The sequence below is a fragment of the Nomascus leucogenys genome, chromosome 17, assembly GCF_006542625.1.
Source record: "Nomascus leucogenys isolate Asia chromosome 17, Asia_NLE_v1, whole genome shotgun sequence".
Taxonomy (NCBI): Eukaryota; Metazoa; Chordata; class Mammalia; order Primates; family Hylobatidae; genus Nomascus; species Nomascus leucogenys.
Genome location: NC_044397.1, coordinates 58,482,720 through 58,505,877, shown reverse-complemented (window position 1 = coordinate 58,505,877; position 23,158 = coordinate 58,482,720).

Sequence of the window (23,158 nt, the reverse complement as noted above, 5' to 3'; positions counted from 1 at the left end):
TTTACCATCTGCTGCTACTCAGCCTCATATTCCACACCTCCAACCCTGGGAGTAGCCAGAGTAGTCCATATTTTTAAGGTTTCTGTTTTTGTCTATACCATTCCCTATTCATAGATATAAATATAAATATAGATTATACAGATATAGATAGATATGATATGCATCATTTATAATAGCAAAAATCTACACAAAGCCTAAATGTCCAAAAAGAGGACACACTAGCCTGTTGTAATATCTCCAGCTTCTTGACCATTCTATCCATATTTTGCAACTCACTTCAGATGCAAACACTTCAGGGTGGAAGCTCTGAAACATTTGTGGCAGAATCAGATGCTTTTCCTCCCAACACTGCTCAAATATGTTTATGCATTTCTTATAGAACTTGCCATGTTCTGCCAAAATATGTTTGACTCTTCCCCACATAGGACCATAAGCTTTTTGGAAAAAGAACAACATCCTAGCAAGTCATGTGCTAGCATATATGATCAGAATGCCTTTTACAAAACAGAAGATTTGTCATTGCTTGTGAGATAAATGAGCAAATTAAAACCCCCACCTCCCGGGTTCAAGTGATTCTCCTTTCTCAGCCTCCCAAGTAGCTGGGATTACAGGCATGTGCCACCATACCCAGCTAATTTGGTATTTTTAATAGAGACAAGGGTTTCTCCATGTTGGTCAGGCTGGTCTTGAACTCCCGACCTCAGGTGATCCGCCCGCCTCAGCCTCCCAAAATCCTGGGATTACAGGCGTGAGCCACTGCACCTGGCCAATCCCCACACTTTCAAACACAGAAGCTGAGGGTCTGAGAGATGCAGTGACTCAGGTGGTGTCAGCACCATCCCCTGAGCCTTGCCCAGCCCCTTCCTTCTGTTCTAGGAGTGGGGCATTCACACTTTTTATTGCACAGGAGACACTGATGGAAGAGAGCCCTGCATCCATCCTCAGAGGGGACGAGGGATGGTCCTAGAGCCCATGAGGTGAGGGGTGAGGGCAGTCCTGCCAAGGTCACGGGGCAAAGGTCACCCACTGCTCATTGTCGTGCTTTTCCCTGTCACACACCTGTCAAAAACTAGTTCTCTAAGACTATAAAAACTCTGGAAGAGGCCAGGCTGTAATCCCAACACTTTGGAAGACCAAGGCAGGAAGATCACTTGAGCCCAGGAGTTTGAGATTAGTCTTGGCAACAGAGTGAGACCTTGTCTCTACAAATAATCAAAAATTAGCCTGGTGTGGTGGTGTACACCTATAATTCCCAGTTACTCAGAAAGCTAAGGCAGGAGAATTTCTTGAGCCCAGGAAGTTGTGGCTGCAGTGAGCCATGATCATGCCACAGCACTCAGCTTGGGCAACAGAGCAAGACCCTGTCTCAAAACACAAACAAACAAACTCTGGAAGACAACCTAGGTAATACCATTCAGGATACAGGCACAATCAAAGAGTTCATGATGAAGATCCCAAAAGCAACTGCAACAAAAGAAAAACTGACAAGTGGGATCTAATTAAACTAAAAAGCTTCTGCACAGCAAAATAAACTATCAACAAAGTAAACAGACAACCTACAAAATGGGAGAAAATTTTTGGAAACTATGCATCCAACAAAGATCTAATATTGAGCATCTCTAAGGAACTTAACAAATTTACAAGCAAAAACGAACAACTTCATTTTTAAAAAGTGGGCAAAGGACATGAACAGACACTTTTCAAAAGAAGACATACATGTGGCAAACAATCATAAGAAGAAAAACTCAATATCACTGATCATTAGGGAAATGCAAATGAAAACCACAATGAGACAACATCTCACACCAGTCAGAATGGCTATTATTTAAAAAGTCAAAAAATAACAGATGCTGGCAAGGTTATGGAGAAAAAGAAACACTTATACTCTGTTCGTGGGAGTGTAAATTAGTTCAACTATTGTGGAAGACAGTGTGGTGATTCCACAAAGACCTAAAGAGAGAAACACCATTTGACCCAGCAATCCCATTACTGGATATATACCCAAAGGAATATAAATCATTCTATTATAAAGATACATGCACGGATATGTTCACTGCAGCACTATTCACAATAGCAAAGACATGGAATCAACCTAAATCCCACCAGTGATAGACTGGATAAAGAAAATGTAGTATATGCACCATGGAATACTATGCAGCCATAAAAAAGAATGAGATAAAGTCCTTTGCAGGAACATGGATAGAGCCGGAGGCCATTATCTTTAGCAAACTAACACGGAAACAGAAAAACATATACACATGTTCTCACTTTTAAGTGGGAGCTAAATGATGAGAACACGTGGACACATACAAGGGAACAACACACACTGGGGCCTTTTGGAGGTTAGGGGGTGGGAGCAACGAAAAGATCAGGAAAAATAACTAATGGGTATTAGCCTTAATACCAGGGTGTTGAAATAAACTGTACAACAAACTCCCATGACACAGGTTTACCCATGTAACAAACCTGCACTTGCACTCCTGAATTTAAAATAAATGTTTGAAAAAGAGGAGCCCTTGGGTTCAGGAAGCAAAAATATGTACAAGATAACATAAAGGAGAATTGCTCTGTTTTCATAGGAGTGCTAATTTCCAGGAGAAGGCACAACACAGAATTGTTCCTAAAACATAGCCCTGTGAAATGCAGCAAACAACTGCCAACCGCAGTGGGGTCTGAGTTCCCCAGATCTCCCTCAAAAGAGGTTTTTTGAGCAAAAATAAATATTGAAGCAAATGTGGTAATGCTTGCATTGAAGGACTTCTCCAAGAACACTGTTTTTGCACCTTGATTTCTTTGTTCTAGCCATGACATTTCTGATGTGGGTATTTATGTATGTTCTCAATGTAAGGGCTAAACATTTCAAAGACTGCTAAATCAATTCCAGAAAGCCCATGCAGTTGCCTTGAAAATGAGATCAAGTTTTTGATACTATTTCAAGCTGTTTTATGGGAAATGTATTGTTCATCACAGTTCGACATGCCACGTTTCCATTTATATTTTAAGCTAAAGTAGCTTTTTTCCTCAAAACTCCATAAGCAAATCACCAAATTTTAAAACGTGTTTTGTGTCAAATATGGTGACAACCACAATATAATTTGATGCAGTGATTAAAGGGTATGAAATAAAAATAACATCTCAAGATTATTTGTAGAAAATGTTTAAGTACATAACAGGTTCCTTTGATAGGTGGCCAATAACTAGACTTCAAAATTTTAGTTTCATAAAAGCCTTTCTTTAAATTTAGTAATCAATGATTTATACTTAGTTTACTGACTAAATTAACAAAACGCTCTAAAAGTGGAATACTCGCAGCTGACAAGGGTATGGTGGAAGTGGCACTTCATACATTGCAGAGTGGATGGCAGGGTAAATTGGCACCAACTACCCTGAAAACAATTGGGCAATAACTCTGAAGGATGACACAATTTAACCATCTTCTGGGGCTCTATTCTAAGACAAGCAAAATGTGGAAAATCTATATGCACAAAGATGTTTACTCACAACATTATGGTTAATGTAGAAGAATCTGTAGTAAAAGCAACTTAAGAACCTAATATAAAATTACTTAGAATGATGATTGTAAGACTATATACCTCAGGAAAACACTTATTTATTCAAGAACAGCTTTGACTTTATAGCCAAGACAAAATAAAAATCCTTGTTTCACTTTGCAAGGAAATGATCTCCCTGTCATTCTGCCAATTCAGCGTGTCTCTAGAGGGTGGTCCACTTCTGCGCGCCCTCTGCAGGGTGCCGCCTCATGTTACAGTGGAAACTGGCTCTGCTTTGAGGAAGCTCAGCAGGTCTTGGAGATGGGAACGGGGCAGGGCCTGCAGTGGTGGAAGCAGGAGATGTGCCCTGAGCACCTGGGACCTCCTGATTTAAGGACAGGGAGGAGGCAGATCATCAGATCTGCAGGTCCAGGTCTATGACAAAAGAGAGGGTATGAGGAGCACGCTGGCCTGACCTCAGAGGCTGCATCTAAGCTCTCAGGTGCATTCAGAGTGTTGGGGTGGGCCTCAGGCCAGGGAAGGATGTGCCCTAGAGCCAGTGCTGGGCTCCCAAGCACATAGGAGGACAAGCAGCACTTAGCAAGGACCTTCCCAGCACCAGGAACCAGGTCTGCCGGCAGCAGGCCCTTGAAGGCCTCTAGCTCCATCCATGTTCCTGTAAAGGACATGATCTCATTCTTTTTTATGGCTGCATAGTATTCCATGGTGTATATGGACCACATTTTCTTTATCCAGTCTATCACTGATGGGCATTTAGGTTGATTCCATGTCTTTGCTATTGTGAATAATGCTGCAATGAACATGTCCTTGAGGAGAGGAGGAAGCACAAACGGGTGTTCTGACTCTCCTGGCTCACACAGATGCAGGCCAGGTGAGGCAGAGCCCATGGAAGCAGGTAGTGAGCTGGCACAGGGTGGAGTTGGGGCATACCACAGGAGGGCTGCTGAGGCTGCATGCCATGGGCTCATGTCTTATTCATCACAGTGAATATAACTGTGGTGGCGACATTCACAGCAGGGCGCCAGCCTCCCTGGGCCTGTCCCTTACACGAAGCCTGGGCTGGGAACCCTCCAGGCCAGGTCCTTGCCTGCAGTGCCAGTGGCCAGCAGCAGGGACAAGCCCACCTGTATTCTGAAGAGGCTTGAATCTGCAAGCTGTGACAACCTTCATAACGTTCACAACTTGATTCCCATCACAGCGTCGGCAAGGTTCTATCCTAGGATACTTCCTGAGCAAAGAAAAAGAAAAAATTTACATGCCTAATAGTGAACGATTGAAAAAGCATAAATGTTCCACATAAGAGGAAAGGTTCAACCCATTGTAGTACATATAACAATGTGCCGCTGTTACATGGCAGGCAAAATATATTCTAGCAAATATTTTATCATAATGTGAAAAATGAATAATACCATATATTTGTAGAAAATTAGAATATAGATTATATATGTGATAAAGCATATAGAAATGCGTTTTACATAATTTTAACTAACTATGTAGTTCACATTTGTAGATATATGTAGAATAAAACTATATAGATATATAAATAACTATTCCAAAACATTCATAGCAGAGATACTAGAAGGTTCACCAAAAAGGTCCTTATTTATGAGCTATTTATAAGTTACTACTAGAGTAATTTTTAAGCTACATATTTTTTTTAAAAAGAGGAAGAAAGTGATAAATAACCGGCTTGCAATTCTTCTTTTCCCAGGTAGAAATTAAGCAAGCAGCATTAAACACAAGCAAATTTTAAACAACCCCACCCGGCTCCACTCCAGCACTTGGTTTCCGTCCCATCTCCTGCAGCTCCATGGCCTGCCCAGACCTACCTCAGCAGCCACTGGCTCCTCTTTTGCTCATGGTCTCTGTGCCCAGGCTCAGCTCTGTGCCCCATGCCTGACACCCCTTGAGCATGGACCCTGCAGTCCCCAGCCTCTAGACAGGTCACTCAGCTACCACCAATAACTCACAGCCTCCTTAGGACCTAACGAGTGTGTCTCTTATGAATAAAATTACCTATTTCTGGCTGAGCACAGTGGCTCATACCTGTAATCCCAGGACTTTGGGAAGCTGAGGCGGGTGGATCACCTGAGGTCAGGTGTTCGAGACCAGCTTGGCCAACATGGTGAAATCCCATCTCCACTAAAAATACAAAAATTAGCCGGGTGTGGTGGCACATGCCTGTAGACCCAGCTACTCGGGAGGCTGAGGCAGGACAGTTGCTTGAACCCGGCAGGCAGAGGTTGCAGTGAGCCGAGATTCCTCCATAGCACTCCAGCGTGGGCAACAGAGCGAGACTCCATCTCAAAAAAAAAAAAATTACCTATTTCTGCTACATATAAATAAAGGTGTGTTTTTTTGTTTTTGTTTCTGTTTTTGTTTTTTTGAGATGGAGTCTTGCTCTGTCTGTCACCCAGGCTGGAGTGCAGTGGCCCAATCTCGGCTCACTGTAAGCTCCACCTCCCGAGTTCACACCATTCTCCTGCCTCAGCCTCCCGAGTAGCTGGGACTACAGGTGCCCGCCACCACGCCTGGCTAATTTTTTGTATTTTTAGTAGAGATGGGGTTTCACTGTGTTAGCCAGGATGGTCTTGATCTCCTGACCTCGTGATCTGCCCGCCTCGGCCTCCCAAAGTGCTGGGATTACAGGCATGAGCCACCGCGCCCAGCCAAATATAGGTATTTAATTCAAATTTTGGTGAGATACATTCTCGTCAAATATTTAATAGGTGTTAACCCTATTAAATATTCTGAAGCAATTATAAAAATAATATTGTGCACCTACCATTTTAAAATTCAGCACACATTTTACATCTATTAAAATGCACAGGTATTGGTAACAGCAATAGCTACTGACGTGTACTGAGTACCTCACCTGTGCCCATACTGAGGGTTAGGGCAGGGATTCCCTCATCCTCATGCTCCCCATGGACTACGTGCTGCCCCCGACTGAGGCTCAGGGCTGCAGGCTTGCGTGCATTCACTCACACAGCCTCCAAACAACCCCAGCAACCTCTGGCATCACTGAGATCCCAGAGTGCTGGTCTTTACCTGGGTCATACCTCTGATGAGGGAGGACCAGGACTAAACACAAGCAGGTTGCCTCCCGAGCTTCACCAATGGGCCACACCACTCCACAGAGCCCTCAGAGGAAGGCGTTTCTGCTCTCCTGCCTGCAGGAGTGTGTGGTGGGTGGAGCGAGTATCCATCTTCCTCATCTTGTTCATGCCCCTAGAGGAAGAGCAGCAGCCAATGAGATTGATGAGCCCATGACACCCACGGGCCACGGCTGCTGCCTCTGTGGACAGCCTCAGTCAGAGGCCGCTCCTTAACCGAGGTGTCCTGGGGATCAGGGTGTGCCTTCTCCCTCTTGTTTCCCCACGCAGAAGGGGAGAGGGCAGCGGAAGGAAGCCCACCCTCTCCTACATCTGCCCACAGCCGAGACCCCGCATCCAGGGGAAGGGGCTGTAGGACTTTACTCTGCCTCTGGCTCACACCTCTGGTTGGAGGAGAGAGGGAGCCTAGATCCCTGGGAGCCCACCAGCAGCAGTCAAGAGCTCTGCCTCCCTCCCCCAGCAGTCTGCCGTGTGAACACTGCCAGCTCCACTGCCAGGATGAAGCAATGGAGACCCAGAGTGAAAAATCATGCCGAGCACATGGCAGATCAAACCTGGGTCCTCATGACTCCAATGCCTTTGAAACACATTTACCCTCTGGAATAACAGAATTATAAAACCTAACACAATTTGCTATAAATAGATTAATTCTTCCCCTTTCCTCGATAGACAAGACTATTACTGATAATAAGTAATTTTAAAACTAATAAAAATTTTGTATCTTTAAAATATATTCTAAAAATTGAATTAAAACCAAAACAAATCTTTAAGAAAAATCAGTATTTTCTTTTCTGGAATCTACTGGCTACTCCCACATATCACCTCCAATTGCATACACAGACTCAGATTCTTTTGTTTTTTTGTTTTTGTTTTTGTTTTTGTTTTTGATCCGGTGTCTCACTCTATGGCCCAGGCTGGAGTGCAGTGGCATGATCATGGCTCACTGCAGTCTCCGTTTCCTGTGCTCAGGTGATTCTCCCACCTCAGCCTTCTGATTGGCTGGGACTACAGGCACACACCACCATGCCCTGCTAATTTTTTTTTTTTTTTTAAACACAGCGTCTCACTATGTTGCCCAGACTAGTCTCAAACTCCTGGTCTCAAGTGATCCACCCACCCTGGCCTCCCAAAGTGCTAGGATTACAGGCATGAGCCACTGCTTATGGCCGCAGATTCATTTATGTAAAGTTCAGCTCAGAGACCTAAGGAACAGCATACAGTCTTGGAGCCTCATGGAACACATCCTCCTTCAATATCAAATTAAGGCTGTGGAGTTCAGGTTCACCTGAACAGTTTATTTCACAGTGCTAAATTTCTATGTTACAAAACCTTGCAATTATTAAATCACCTAATCTAATTTTGTTGAAGTAAAATAAATCCACATCATTTTTAGCCTGTGCCAACCTTTCAGTTGTTTTAAAATCCTGCACTTAAACGTCCATTTCTACTTTTCTCTAAAAGAAAACAATTGCAAATGTCTCTTTTATGGAGAATTCAGCTCAGTATTTCAAATAAAAATATAAAATTTCCCCATTTAATTATTTTAGAAATTGCATTGTGATTAAAAAAACTAATGATCTGGGCAGAGACTTTAAAATTATAAGTAATGTTTATGCATGAATAGTGTTGTATGACTTAAAAAATTATAAATCTAACAAGAAACATTTAAATTTGAATATGCTTCTATTTTCATATTCTTTTATCAAACACATGCATTGAACACCTCCTACATCGAGAACAAATAAAAATGAACAAGACTTATTTCTAGACTCCAGAACATTCACTAGCTAGTTCATCCTTTCCTAGAGAATGTAGGAGCCTCATTCTACCAGGAGAAGGAGAGGGACGCTTGCATTGAAATAGACATTTGCTGAGTCTTATAAACTGAATGAGGAAGCATCCCCGGCAATTGTGTACAAAGATGTGTGAGCATTGCTAGTCTGGGAACATAATGAGTGTGTCATTTCTGCATAGTGGGTGGGTGCAGAGTGGCTGAAGTTGGAGCAGAGGCGGAAAGGTGGTAGCTCTCTAAGGCAATGAATCTCCTACGGAGGATGTGGCCAGACCATCAGCTCTCTCCCTCCAGCTCTCCTGCAAGGACCCTGGAAGTTTTAGCACCCTGTGGCTGATGAGCAGTACTCACACAGCTGGTATTGTGACTGCTGCCGGGTTTGTCTGCTCTTTGGCTCCCTAATTCATTTCCTGCTCAAGCCACCTGATACACAACATCTCTTTGCTGAGGCTACTCTTTCAGGTTTATTGAATTCTAGGGAGTCTAAGAAGGGTTCTCATTCCAGAAACGCCCTATGAACTCATGATTCTCTAGTAGACATCAGTTTGTTACAACTCTACGGCCTGATCTCCCGTCATGCTTCATGGTTCACTAACCATGAACCCTGTGTTTCATGCCTTCCATGAACCAGACACAGGCTCTTTTGGGCAGCCCCATGGCTCCACCACTCCAATGGTAGACGTTAGCAAGTTGCCCTGTGTTGTACGAACATTGCATGACTGAGTCATCCAAGCAATAGCCAGAGGAATATGAAAGTTCCCAGGGAAATTTCAGACCACATGAAGTCCCTTGCTGCTTTTTAGGCCCCTAAATACGGACCTATCTTTTTAGTCTATTAATTTTATTTAAATATTTTGAAGAAAGGCATATTTTTCTTCTTTATTGAAATATAACATGTAACAGAAAACAATAGCCTTTCTAGACTATCAGCAGCACCCCAAAAGGCCTCTCCACAGCCCCTCCCTGTCATTAGGTCCATGTTCCCAAAGAGAACCACCCTCCTGACTTCTAGCACTACACTTTGCCTTACTGCCTTTTGAGCTTTCTACAAAATGAATCAATATGTTTTCTTTGATGTCTGGCTTCTTTCCTCAGCATCATATGAGGTTCAACCATGTGATTCAATCTTACAAGTAGACCAGAAGTTACTTATTAATCCTCCATATGAAGAATGCTTCTTTCCAACTTTTGACTGTAAACATTCCATCCATGTCTTTTGTTGAACATATGCACACATCTCTGCACTTATATACCTAGCAGTGGAACTGCTGGCCCGTAGGGTATACAAATACCCCATTTAAGTAGATGTTTCCAAGCAATTTTCCAGTGTGTTCCTGCTAATTTACACTCCCACCAGCCATACAGGAGAGTTCCAGTTGCTCCACATCTCCATCAATGCTTAGTTTTTTTTTTCTTCTGTTTTATTTTGGTATTCTGGTTTTGTGAATGGATTCCACACTTTAATTATGAATTTTTTGATAAATTATAAAGGATTCATATCATGTGCTTATTGAATATTTGAATATCCTCATATAAAATGTGTGCTTGTCTATTCTCTAGTTTTCTATTTATGTGTCTTCCTTATTAATTTGCAGATATACTTTATATATTTTGAATATAAACCATTTATTGTACCTCTTCACTTACTTATAGATGTCTTTTGATACACAGACATTCTTAATTTTAATGTACTCAATTTTTCTATTTTTATCATTTATACTTAGCAAAATGTATTTATCAAGAAATTTTTCCTTGCCCAAAGAACATGAAGATACTTTGCTGTATTGCCTTCTAGAAGCCTTTATTTTTAACCATTCATATAGGCCTGCAGTCCACCTGGAATTTATTTTCATATAATGTAAGAAGAGAGTTTCTCTATTTTCCATGTGGATATAAAATTGAATCTAGTTTTTTGGTTTTTGTTGTTTAAAAGAAAAATATGTTTTTCTCCACTGTTCTTTAGGCTCACTTTTGTCAACAAAAAGCATCTGCAAAACAAAACACACACACACATTCTTATGTGTGTGCATTTTGTCTTTTCTGCTATACTTTCAGGAATGCAACACTGCTGAAACTACTGCAACTGCATGTTGTAAATCTGCATGTTTCTGGAGTAAGTCCTCCTGATGCGCTGGCTCTTTTTAATATTCTCTTGACAGCTCTAGGCCTTGTGTATTTCTATTCAAATTATAAAATCATTTTGTCAGTTTATACCCCAAAAAGACCTACTGAGATATTGAATTTGCATATCAACTTGTGGATAACTTCAAAATACTCCAATATTTCAATCTTTAAAATAATCCAATTCATAAATGTAGACCATCCCTATTTTGTTTAGTATGCATTAGTTAATAGCAATCACATTTTGTAGTTTTCTGTGTAGAGACATTTATATCACCGATTAGATTTTTTTCCTGGGAAAGTGGTATGTTTATGGTGTTATGTAGGTTATCTAAATTTTAATTTGTCTTTTTGTAGTTGATTTTCTTATAATGACTTCTATCCAGTGATGTGAAGCAAATATTCCTAAATTCACTTATTAATTCTCATAATTTACCTGAAGATTCCTCTAGATTTTCTATATCCATAATTGTGTTATCTCAGAATAAGAATTGCTTTGTTTCTTCCTTTTCAATCCATGCACCTATCATTTCTTTTACTTGCTTTACTACAGTTGTTAGAGGCCCCAGTAAAATGTTGAGAAGTTCAGTTCTAGAAGGCAGCCTTGTCTCCCTCCCAGTACCCAAGGGAAAGCTTCGAACATTTCACCAGTAACTATGATGGTTGCTGTAAAATTTTTGTAAGCTTCTTTTATCAAATAAAGTTTCATTTTTTCTCTAGTTTCTAAGATTTTTATCATAAACAATTATTGAATTTTATGAAAATTTTGTCTCCATTGATAAAAAATGATAATATATAATTCCTCCTTTATTACGTTAATATGGTGAATCACTGATTTTCTAATAAAGAATTGTCTTTTATTGTAATGAATTGAACGGGTATGGCATATTAACTACATCGGTAGTTATCAATGTTTTCTTTAGGAAAATCTCCTCAAATTACCTAATTTGAATCTACAATCCATTTCCAAGTATTCAACAAGACTGCAGCTTTTTTCATCTTTTTACTTGCAATCTTAGAAGAAAGCAGCATATAGTTAGGCTTCATCTAAGCATAGATAGGCATTTTAAAGATTTAGAGTCTTTATAATTAGTGTGTTTATTGATATGGTTGATTTTACCTCTGCCATCTTACTATTTGCTTTATATTACTATTTCCACTCGCTCTGTCTTACTTTCAGTTTCTCTTCTTGCCTTATTTTGAATTGATGGAGTGGTTTTTATCCCATTTTCACCTCTACTATTTTTGTAATTAGATATTCTTTTCTTTTTAGTGGTTACCCTAGAGATTGTAGCAGGTATTCTTGACTTGGTAAAAGTCTCATAGTAATGTATACCTCACCACTTGCCAGACAGTGCAAGAGACCTTTGCGCCATTTAAGGACATTTATCATCTCCTGACATCTTTTCTTTTCCATAGGTTTTTTGGGAACTGATGGTGTTTGGTTACATGAGTAAGTTCTTTAGTGGTGATTTGTGAGATTTTGGTGCACCCATCACCCGAGCAGTATACACTGTACCCAATTTGTAGCCTTTTATCCCTCACCACACCCCCTGGCCACCCCTTCCCCCAAGTCCCCAAAGTCCATTGTACCATTCCTATGCCTTTTCATCCACATAGCTTAGCTCCCACTTATGAGTGACCATGGAATACTATTCAGCCATAAAAATGAACACATTCACAGCAACCTCTCCTGACTTCTATGTCATTGTTGAAGAGAAATTTACTTCCTGTCTGTAACTTTTTAACTTTAAAAATAATTTCAAACATACTAAAAATTTGCACACTAGTACAGAGAAATATTGTATTCCTTTTACTTTAAATATTTTTGCCACATTGGTTTTATCATTCATTTCCTTGTCTTTGTAGATATTTTTTCATGAGCAACTTAAAAGTGCTTGTATTCATTATGCCCCTCAACTCAATACCTCAGTATATATTTTTAATGAGAATGTTTTCTTACACAACTAAAATAAAGTTTACAATTCAGGAAACTTATCACAGATATACAATTTTAAATAATTTGCATTTAATATTTTAATATTGTCAATTATCCTTTATAGCGTATTTTCCCCCACCACAGGATTCAGTCTGCAATGCCATATTCCATTTATCTTTTGTCTTTGGTCTTCTTTAATCTAGAATAGTTTCTTGTCATAAGACTGACAATTTGAACAATACAGATAAGATATTTCATGTCTTCTCAGGGTATCCTGATCCAAAGACACATGATATCCATCTGCCCTTGGCCAATTTTGAGCAATTTATAGTGAGAACTCTGACTCCCAAAAATATTAACACTTGTAGTCATTTGCTCTAATCTACATTAAAATAGTTTCAGAATTGCTATAAACATATCATGCAAAACATAAACTGAGAGTGCAAGATTTGATTAAGGGTTTTATTCTGAAGAATACAGTTTTGTAATCAAACTACCATCTTCGAGTTACTTGCAATTGATGTTTCCCCTTCACTGAGATTATGAAGTAGAGTTGCATTCATTTATTTCTATTTGCATTCAGTTTTATTTTTTCTTAAAATTGTCAATATAATATGCTTTTGGAATATATAGAATATTAACATATTTCCCAAACTCAGAACTCTATGACATACCTAGAAAACTAACTCTACTGTGGCCCTTCAACACCAGTGATCCTACATCTTTTAATAATCAATTTTCTTGTTTTCTGGTTTATCCTTCCTGTGTTTGTTAAAATTGGAAGATATATATTTTGTAATTTCCTTCTCTTTGTTTACAAAGGTAGCATACTATATGTACTCTTTGACACTTTGCCTATTTTAATTAACAGTGTCTCTCAGAAAACACTATGAAGTCATTCATAGACATCATTCTTATTCTCTTATCCAACTGTGTATTTTTCTTTTTGTGTAAGTGCCATTTTTTAGCTACTCTTCTATATTTGGACATTTAGGTAATTTCCAGTATTTTGCAAGTACAAGCAATGCTTTTAATAATCTGTGCGTATGTACTTTTGTATTGTTAATGGTATGTTTTTAGGGTGTATTTCTAGAAATCGGATTGTTGGATCAAAGGATAAATGCATATTTTTTTCTTGTTTAGATATTGCCAAATCCCCCTCCATAAGCGTTGTTCACTTAGCTTTTCCACCAGTAAAGTATAAGAGTACCCACTTCACTAGATACTTGCTAACAATTTATTGTCAAGCTTTTGAAATCTTGCCTATCTGTGCAGTTGTGCATTGGTATTTTATAATGTACATTTCTCTTAACATGCATGAAGTTTGAGCATATTTTCATGTTTTAAAAAATCTAGTTTTACATCAACTGTATATATATGCATACACATACACACACATACATACAAGACTATCCAGGCCTGATGTTTTTATGAAAATATTCCTTGATAATTTTCTCTAGTTTACTGTGGAGATGAGCCTGTTTAGACATTCCATTACCATTGGAATTGATTTTGGTAAACTCTGTTTTCCAAAAAATGATCAATTTCACCAAAATTTCCAATTGTACTTGCATAGATGCAAGCAAAGTAGTCTCTTGTGATTCTTACATTTACTCTAGGCATTCTTTCTCTCCCACTCTCCCTCTAGCACTTCCCCTGCCCTATTTATCTTTCCTCTCTCTCTCTCCCCTCATTGTGTGAGTCCTATTGCAAGTATGTTAGATTTTTTTTCACATAACCAATATGTCTCCCATGTTCTTTTCTCTACTTTTTAATCCTTTTTTGCTCGAACTGTATCTAACTTATTGCTAAGCTCATCCTTTGAGTTAGTTTTTCTTCTGGATTTGTTAAATAACAGAGTGTCCCCTTGGGACTTTCTTCAAATATTCTGTTCTCAGTTTTGCTTTTTATTTTTTTGAGCGTATTAGCTTAGTTATTTTTAGTCAATACATTAAGATCACATTCCATAAGTTCCCTGTATGACTGTTGCTCCTTTCTGTGATGTCTTTTTTTCTTTTAGATCTCATAGTTTTCTGCCTGCATATACCTGATTGTTTTTGATTGAGTGACTATCATTGTATATGAAAGACGGTATGATAATCTCCTTTCTCAGATATTATTTGCCTCCACTTCTGGCAGGTGGCCAGCATGCTAGCAATCTGCAGATACTTTTATTTCAATCACGGATTGAGATGATTCAAAGATGAGTTTCAGTCCCAGGAATAACTGGCCCATTTTGAGTTTGCCCTGACCCCTAAGGTCCAGACTTTCAGAGCTCACCCCAAGCTTGGGGTTGGAGGAGTGCCCAGCCATGGTCAGGCTCTTCACCACCTCCACCCTCCAGCCCTTCTAGAATTGACAGAAACTGAAGAGGAAAAACATTCCTAACTCCAGCTTGCCTTCCCTGTCTACTTCTTCCCTGGGTGCTGGCTTTCTATTCTCCACTGATTTATTAGTCCTCCAATGCCTTTCATAAAGTGTTTTTTTGTTTGATTGGTTGGTTTTGTTTGTTTTGTTTTGTTTTTGTTTTTTTGTTTTTTGTTTTTTATTTTTTTGAGATGGAGTCCTGCCCTGTCAGCCAGGCTGGAGTGCGATGGCATGATCTCAGCTCACTGCAACCTCCACCTCCTGGGTTCAAATGATTCTCCTGCCTCAGCCTCTGAGTAGCTGGGATTACAGGTGCCTGCCAACATGCCCAGCTAATTTTTGTATTTATAGTAGAGATGGGGTTTCACCATGTTGGCCAGGCTGGTCTCAAACTCATGATCTCATGATCCACCTGCCTTGGCCTCCCAAAGTTCTGGGATTACAGGCATGAGCCACCGTGCCCAGCCAAAAGTTTCTTATATTTTGCCCAGGAGGACCCATCTGAATTACTTAGTTTCCCAATATTGCAAATAGAAATAAATTTACATTTTGAATCAAACATGCATATGCTTTGCAGTAACATGAGATTTTAAAAATAAAACACTGAGCTTCAGAGCAACATAATGCTTGAGGCCCAGACCTTAAGGGCAAAAACCCAGAATGGCCTGTTATGCCTGCTCACCTCTCAGTGGGGATACTGCTGTAGAAGAGTGTCAGAACCGCTGATGTCTCCAGAGGCTGAGGATCACCAGCTGACTCTAGGACTTTTGTCTGAAGTGAGAATAGTTGCAGAGACGGCAAAGGCATCATCTTGATCCATCTATGAGGAATGATCTAGGGCTGGCAAGACCAGGACAGCTGTCTAGGAGTCTAGAGGAGACAACTGGCTGGCCTCTGGACATAGGGTTTCTGGGAGATAATTCTGGAAGCTCAAGTGAACACTGTCTCCAAAAGAGTTCAGTTTAGGAAATGTTGAGTCTGCACACATAGGAAGCGCACAGTTGAGAGATCAGCTCCTATGACAACAAAACTGTGAGAATGAGTTTGGAGAAGGAAACAAGTCTTCCCTGCCTTGGAACTCCCTGTAAGCTCCCTTCAGGTAAAGCTATGGACCTAACACATTCTAACTTGTGTTACTTTATTTAGGCCAACTGCAAATGTGAGCTGTAGCCATGGAGAAAGGACACAGACATGAAGAATCAGGGCATGGCAGGTGTGGGCTGGCTCACCCCACACACCTACCACGGGGCTGCATCACCCTGTTCGGCTACCCAGCATCATCCTGTCCTGATTCAACACACTTTTCCACTTCTAAGCTCATTAACTGACCGTAATATGAGCTCAAGAGAATGGAGCTCATCGCAATGCCAAGAAGTGGCACAGTTGTATAGAGTGCACATGAAAAACACCTCATCAGATCTCAGTATCCTCTGCTGCAAACTGGGGATACCTAGAACCCTCCCTCACTTGTCTCACAGAGCTGGTGGGGACTAGGGTGATGGAGCAGAGAAGTGATTGATACTTGGGTCAGGACTAAAGAAGTTACCTAATATTACCAATGGCATGAAACCATTCATGACTGAGCTACTTCTCATAAATATTATAAGCAACCTCTTGGTCCACCTAATTTTGTAACAATAAATGCCTTATTACAGCCATTCTTTTCTGGAAATTACCTATTTGAGGTTCAGAAAATATGTATTCAATTTAAAGGAGCCAAATTTTATTATATTCCCAAGTCTGCTCCCTAAGTTTCTATTAAACGATTTTTAAGAGTGATAAAGAGAGAACAATTTTCATATGATTGGCTCATACACAACTTTGGCCTTGGAAAATCCCTAAAAGTCCCTAAAATAAGCAAACTGCAGTTTTTAACCCAAAATCCAAAGGAACAAAACAATTGTAGTGTTTATACACATTGTGACCCCACTAGCCAATTAAACTCCTGATCGCCAGCAAATCTATTTATTTTTCTTTTTGTATTTGAGTAGAATGTAAACTGTGAAATGGCTTTGCTTTTTCATCTGCATGAAAAAAGTGATATGTCCCTTGAAGCACATGGCATGTGGTGGTTCACCCTCAATCCATCCTGGCCACCTACGTCAATCCAAATCACCCACCCCACGTTAAGTGAGGGATTGGGATCACCTCCCCAGCTCCTGCCCACATTCTAGGGGAATTCAGTATCAGCGCAGGTGACACAGTCAAGATCCCCAGGACATGTCCCTGGATTGTCTCACCTACAATGATCTTCATTCCCCTCCGTTAAGTCTTTAGAAACCCCCACGCCTCAGGGCAGAAATTACAATTTGAAGTATCTGCAACCCAAACAGATTGATTAGTCCCTCCCATTGGGTGAGGAGCACAGTGCAGGTTGAACAGAGCCCAGGAGGCAGAAACTGTGCTCTCCGGGGAGGGGAGAGTTGGGAGCAAGGACCCTTCTGCCAACTGCTGCCCCATGTGAAGGAGCCCACCAGGACTGACCTTCTGGCTTACTAAAGAAGAGATATCCAGACTTTTTTGTACACAAAATCTATTTATTCAAGTTTGGTTCCATTAAAAGGCAAAGCAACCTAGACAGCTGCAAAAGTGTGCTGTGGCCCCAACTAAATAAATAGGCCCTGATTCTCAACTTCCAACCTCTGCTTTCAGCCTCTTCTCATCTCAGGGCTGCCCCATTCATGAAATTCAGAACTCTGCCATCCTTCTTGGGTGGCCACTTCCCATCCTCCTTGCCCAGTTGCTCTGTTCATTCTTGAGCCTCATCCAGACAGAGGCTTTGGCTCTGCCTCCTTCCCAGTCTCTCTGCCACCTGTCTCCACCTGGCCCCCCAGGCCTTACACCTGGAGGCATCACTTCAGTAGCTCCTGGACCCTCCCTTTCTCCCAAATCTATGTACCTGTCCACTGACAACAGCTTTCCAGGAGCCTTACCCTGCTGTGCTCTTTAGCTGGAGCTCTCTCAAGGACAGATATGTATGCCTCAGTGTCTGCCAGGCCCAGGCTCAAGACTTGTAGAAGGAATGTACTGTGTTTTGGATGTCTGTGTCCCCCCAGAATTCATATATTAACATCCTTACTCCCCAGGTGATGGCATGAGAAGGTAGGGCCTCTGGGGGTGATTAAGTCGTGAGGATGGAGCCTCATGAATGGGTCAACATCCTTATAAAAGAGATCCCAGAGAGCTTCCACACCCCTTCCACCATGTGACAACACAGCGAGAAGGCACTGTCTGTGAACCAGGAGTCCTTGCCAGATGCTAAATCTGCTAGTGTCTTGATCTTGAACTTCCCAGTCTTCAGAACTGTAAGAAATACATTTCTGTTGTTTATAAACCATCCCATTTATAGTAATTTGTTTTAGCAGCCCAAATGGACTAAAAGCATGAAGGAAGATATTTTCCAATTATTCTAAAAAATAAGATTTAAGATCAGACCAACCACCCACTAACCTGTTAACTAATGACAAATTACTTAATCTCTAAACCTCAGTTTTCTCATCTATAAATGGGAGGAATATGAGATAGCCCAGAGTTGCTATGAAGAGCAAATGATCTATGGCAGGCCCTAGGCACAGCACATAAAGCATAGAAGCATCCAGCCACTTTTTACTATTATTACTGTTGTTGTTGTTATCTTAAATTTAATCAGTGAGGGACATCTTGCTTTCCCACCCTGTGATTTCACATTGGCAACCTTCCATCTGCTACAATCTCTTCTCTCAATAATGGGCTGTGGATGTGCAATACCAGCAGGAAGCAGCTTCCCTAGGGCTCTACTACAAGGTGGGCACCAGGGGCACAGCTGGGATGTAGCACTCTTCCTCCTCAGGTTTTCAGGCTAGTGGGGACCAGCTGTCTCACACACAGCCCGTCAGAAAGATACACAGAGTGGCCTGCTGGCCCATTCTCTTGCTGGTCCTGCAAACAAGAGGCTGGGGAACCACTCAAAGAAGATTGGGATTGATTCTCTTGGCCCACACCATAAAATGAGAAGTCATCACTGCATGGACATCAAAGCACACAGGGGCCAGGTGCTTCTCAACCACATAATTCTCTATGTCCCTCCATGTTTGAAAGAGGTGCTGGAGTGAATCCAAGGATGGATGACCAGGGTCTTTATTAGAGAGGTGAGGGGGTGTGAATGCAAAGATGGGTAAGGCCTGAACCCGCCTTGGGCTCTGGGAGCACAGAGTCCTGGAAGCAGGCAGGATGGCAGGAAAGCATCGCGCCTCTAGAGCCAGACTGCCTGGGTTTGTTTTATTTTTCCCAGCCCAATTGAGATGCAACTGACCGAAGGAAACAGTATATATTGAAGGCATATATGTGATGATTTGATATATGTACACGCTGTGAATTGATCACTACAATCAAGCTACTTAACATATCCATAACCTCACACAGTTGCCTTTTGTGTGGGGTGGGATTTGGTGGGAACACTTAAGATCTACTCTCTTAGCAACTTTCAAGCATACAATACATTATTATTAACCATAGTCACCATGCTGTACATTAGATCCCCAGCACTTATTCATCTTATAACTGCAACTTGGTACCCTTTGACCAACATCTCCCTAGCCCCAGCCCCAGCCCCTGGCAACTACCATTCTACTCTCTGTGTCTGTGAGTTCCATTTATTTCCATTTCAAATGTAAGTGAGATCATTGACTGCTTGGGCTTAAATTCTGGCTCAGACCCTTCCATATGTGTGACCCTTGGGAAGTGCATACCTAGCTGTCAATTTCTCCTCTGTCAAGTGGTGATAATGTGGATAGCACTGCCTGAAAATATTGTTGCAAGAATTAGGTAAAATAATACGAACAACATGCTTAGCACTGCTCCTGGTACATAGCAAGTTCTGGATCGATGTTCTCTATTTTTATTAGTAAAGATGTACATGAATGCAGAATTAGAGCACAAATGATAATGACCATGGGACTGCACCAAACATTGTATTAATAGAATAAAAAGGAAGTAAGTGCATTGAGGATGAGATGATTCAGTTGGAGATGCAGACGGTGGTGCATAAGAATGAGAATTTGCCAAGTGGCAAATAACAGAGAATGTTCCAGGGGTAGCAGGGAGCACACACAAAGTACAGAAATATGAACGGTTTTTCTTCTCCACCTCACCCTGTGAGTTTTAACAAAGGAAACAATATCCTGACAGCTTGGCAGATGGAAAGCAGCAACTATCAGCCAAGATTAGCCAGGAGTTGCTTACAAGGCCTCTATAAGACTTTAAGAGAGGGATCCAAGCCTTGGCATTTGTGCAGTTGAGCTATTTAAAAAATAGCTACTTTCATAATATGGCATGTGGTGAGGTCACTTCCATTTTTCACTAGCTGAGTTAATGTTCTTTGCTGGATGTTAGGCCTGGTTTTCCCCCAAGCCCTGCAAAAAGGAAGGCTGAGTCCACACTCAACCCACACTCAAGGGGCCACTGTCTGGCTATGAAAGCAGTCTGAGGCATAGCAGTCTCTCCTAGAATCATTGTGTGTTGGCTCTGTGTGCCCCCAACTGATCAGGGTACCTTCAGCTTCCTTGAAAACACCAGGACACAGACCAAAGCTTTGAGAAAACATATGACTTTTTAATTATCTTGCCTTTATTCTTACCTACATTTAAACTTCAGGTGCCCTAATCTTATTTTTGTCTTTTTTCTTTCCCCATTATTATGATTCCGTAACCCATACTTATTAAACCAACTTATCCATCTCACATCAGACTAGATGTTTTTCCTTTCCCAGAAGTTTTGCAATGAGTTACTGGAAAGCGCACCTTTGTCAGGTGACATGGAAGGTGTGGGCGGGTGTAACTGCAGACTCGCACACGAGTGCCTGCCGTGGGGGACATCAGGCCCAGATGCTCTTCTCCCTGGGAGTCCTGGGCCTACAGGAGTTGAGAAATTCTTCTCTCCAGGGGTAAGACTGCAACATATCAACGTTCAGTCCATGCCCAGGCAGGGGATGAGAAGCAGCAAATGTAGGGGTCTGAACAATGTATTCTTTGGTAATGTCCTCTGTATTCCTAATTCCTTCCAGCAGGTTTTCATCAAGGATAGAGCCATTTCAGCCAACCAGTCAGGCCAGATGGGCAGAAGTTCCCAGCGGCTGCATCGTAACTGCTGAACCCAAAGCTGCTCCCTTGTGACGAGCTTGCTCCCCTGTTCAGGCCACCTGCAGGTGTCTCTGACCTCTGTTGGGACTTAGGCAGGATGGGGCAGCCCTAAGCAAAAGGTTTGAATTCAGAGTCCACCAATTCTTGGGTGTGACCCCTAGAGAGAGTTCATCACTGTGCTGTCAATTTATTCACTTGAAAGGGAAAATTTTCTGCATCACAGGATTTCTGTAAAATGCATGTGAAAATACACACCAAGTAGGTGACACACTTTTATGATTTACAAATTTTATCCAACTACCATATTCAGTTAAACTGTGATTCCAGTGGGTGTCTTAGTCAGCTCAGGTTGCTATAACAAAACACCACAGACTGGGTAATTTCAACGACAGAAATTTATTCCTTACAGTTTGGGAGACTGGAAGTTCAAGATCAAGGTATTGGCTAACTCGGTTCCTAGTGAGGGCTCCCTGCCCAGTTTACAGAAGGCCGCCTTTTCACTCAGCCCTCACACAGTGGAGAGGGAGATCATGTCTCTTGTGTCTCTTTTTATAAGGGCACTAATCTCATTCATGAGGACTCCACCTTCAGGAAATAATTACTTCCTAAAAGCCTCACCTCCTGATATCATCGTATTGGTGGGTACAGCTTCAAAATGTGAATTTTGGAAGGACACGAACATTTGGTCCATAGCAGTGGCCAGAAAGTAGAAGGGGGTGGGAAAGAATGAGCCTCAAAAAGAATACCGACTCCTGCGAATCTATTCTTAACATTGCTTCCTTCTCTCTCAGCAGTGTTATTCAACCCCACAACTTCTAAATTGTTTGCCAGCCCAGATTTCCCTCCCAGTGATGAAAATCACATGCTAAAGGAACCCTCAAGCCTCTGGTGAGTGAAACCAGAAACACAGACCATCCTTGGCACTGTTTCCATATGGCCAGCATGGCTATGACAGGAGCCCCCATCCCCAGGCAGTGAAACAAGCCAGGCCAGACAAAGGACACAGCAAGGCATGGGCAAGTCTCATTTCATATGAGTGCCTCAGGGTCAAGGTTAGGGCTTGCTTCCCAGGCACACTGCACTTGGAATCTGGGATATATTTGGTGCTCAGTAAACTCGGATTTTCCATGTGAGTGATTTAAATGAGTCCCTGCTGCAAGAGCACACTGTTTCCACACTTGTTCTTTTGGTCGGACAACCACTGTTCACTTTCACATCTCCCTGGGCTGTCATTGCCTTAGGTGGCCTGTACTGGTCCCTGGCATAGAAAGACCCTCACTGTTAGGGTCCTGGAGCACTGGAACCCTCCTCTCATAGGACCCATCACACTCTAGTGAAATGGCATGGGACCTTTGTTTCCGTTGGGACAGGAACTCCATGGCAGGCTTCCCTTGCAGGATGATGGATCGCTGTGGGCTGATGGAGTATTATATAACGGAAGAAGCCACTGATTCTGTTTGAGCTGATCAGGGAAATGTTTGTGGAGACACCCTTGAGGGGCTTATCGAATCAGAATGAGTTTTCCAAACAGACCAGAAAGATAGGAAAGTCCTGTGGAAGAAATGGCAGGCATAAAGAGCCGGCGGTGTGCCACGGCCCCTGTATTTGGAGACCAGCGGAAGTTTAATGTGGCTGGAGTAGCAGGCAAACGTGCCAAAGCAGATTTGCACAGGAGGCAGTACAAGACCAGTCACGTTTGTCATGCCTAATGTGATTCTGACCCAGGGCCAATCCCAGCAGACACCTGGCAATGACCAGAGACATTCTTGGTCATCACAACTAGGGAAGTGCTACTGGCATCCAGGGGGTGTTTCTCAGGGATGCTGTTAACAGCCTACAATGCACAGGGCAGCCTCCCACAACAAAGTTATCCTGCCCCAAATGTCCATGGTGCTGAGGTTAAGAAACCCTCTACTCCTGCCAGGGGGTATTAACACAGGACTGACCTCTCCATGGCCACTGGCGGACTTCGTGACCCCAGCTGTGAGGGCCAGAGGACAGGAGAAAAAAAATGCAATGGGGATCAGTACAGCCAAAATAACGCTTGTGCTTTCTGGGCTCTGACCCAGTGTTGAGCCACTGCATCCTCTGCCTCACCTGAAGGGGCTGCACCAGGAGCAGGAAGCCTGGCCACAGCCTTCTGGTCAGGTCTTGGCTGTGGCTGCAGTCCTTTTAAAACATTTTGTGAGCCTAAC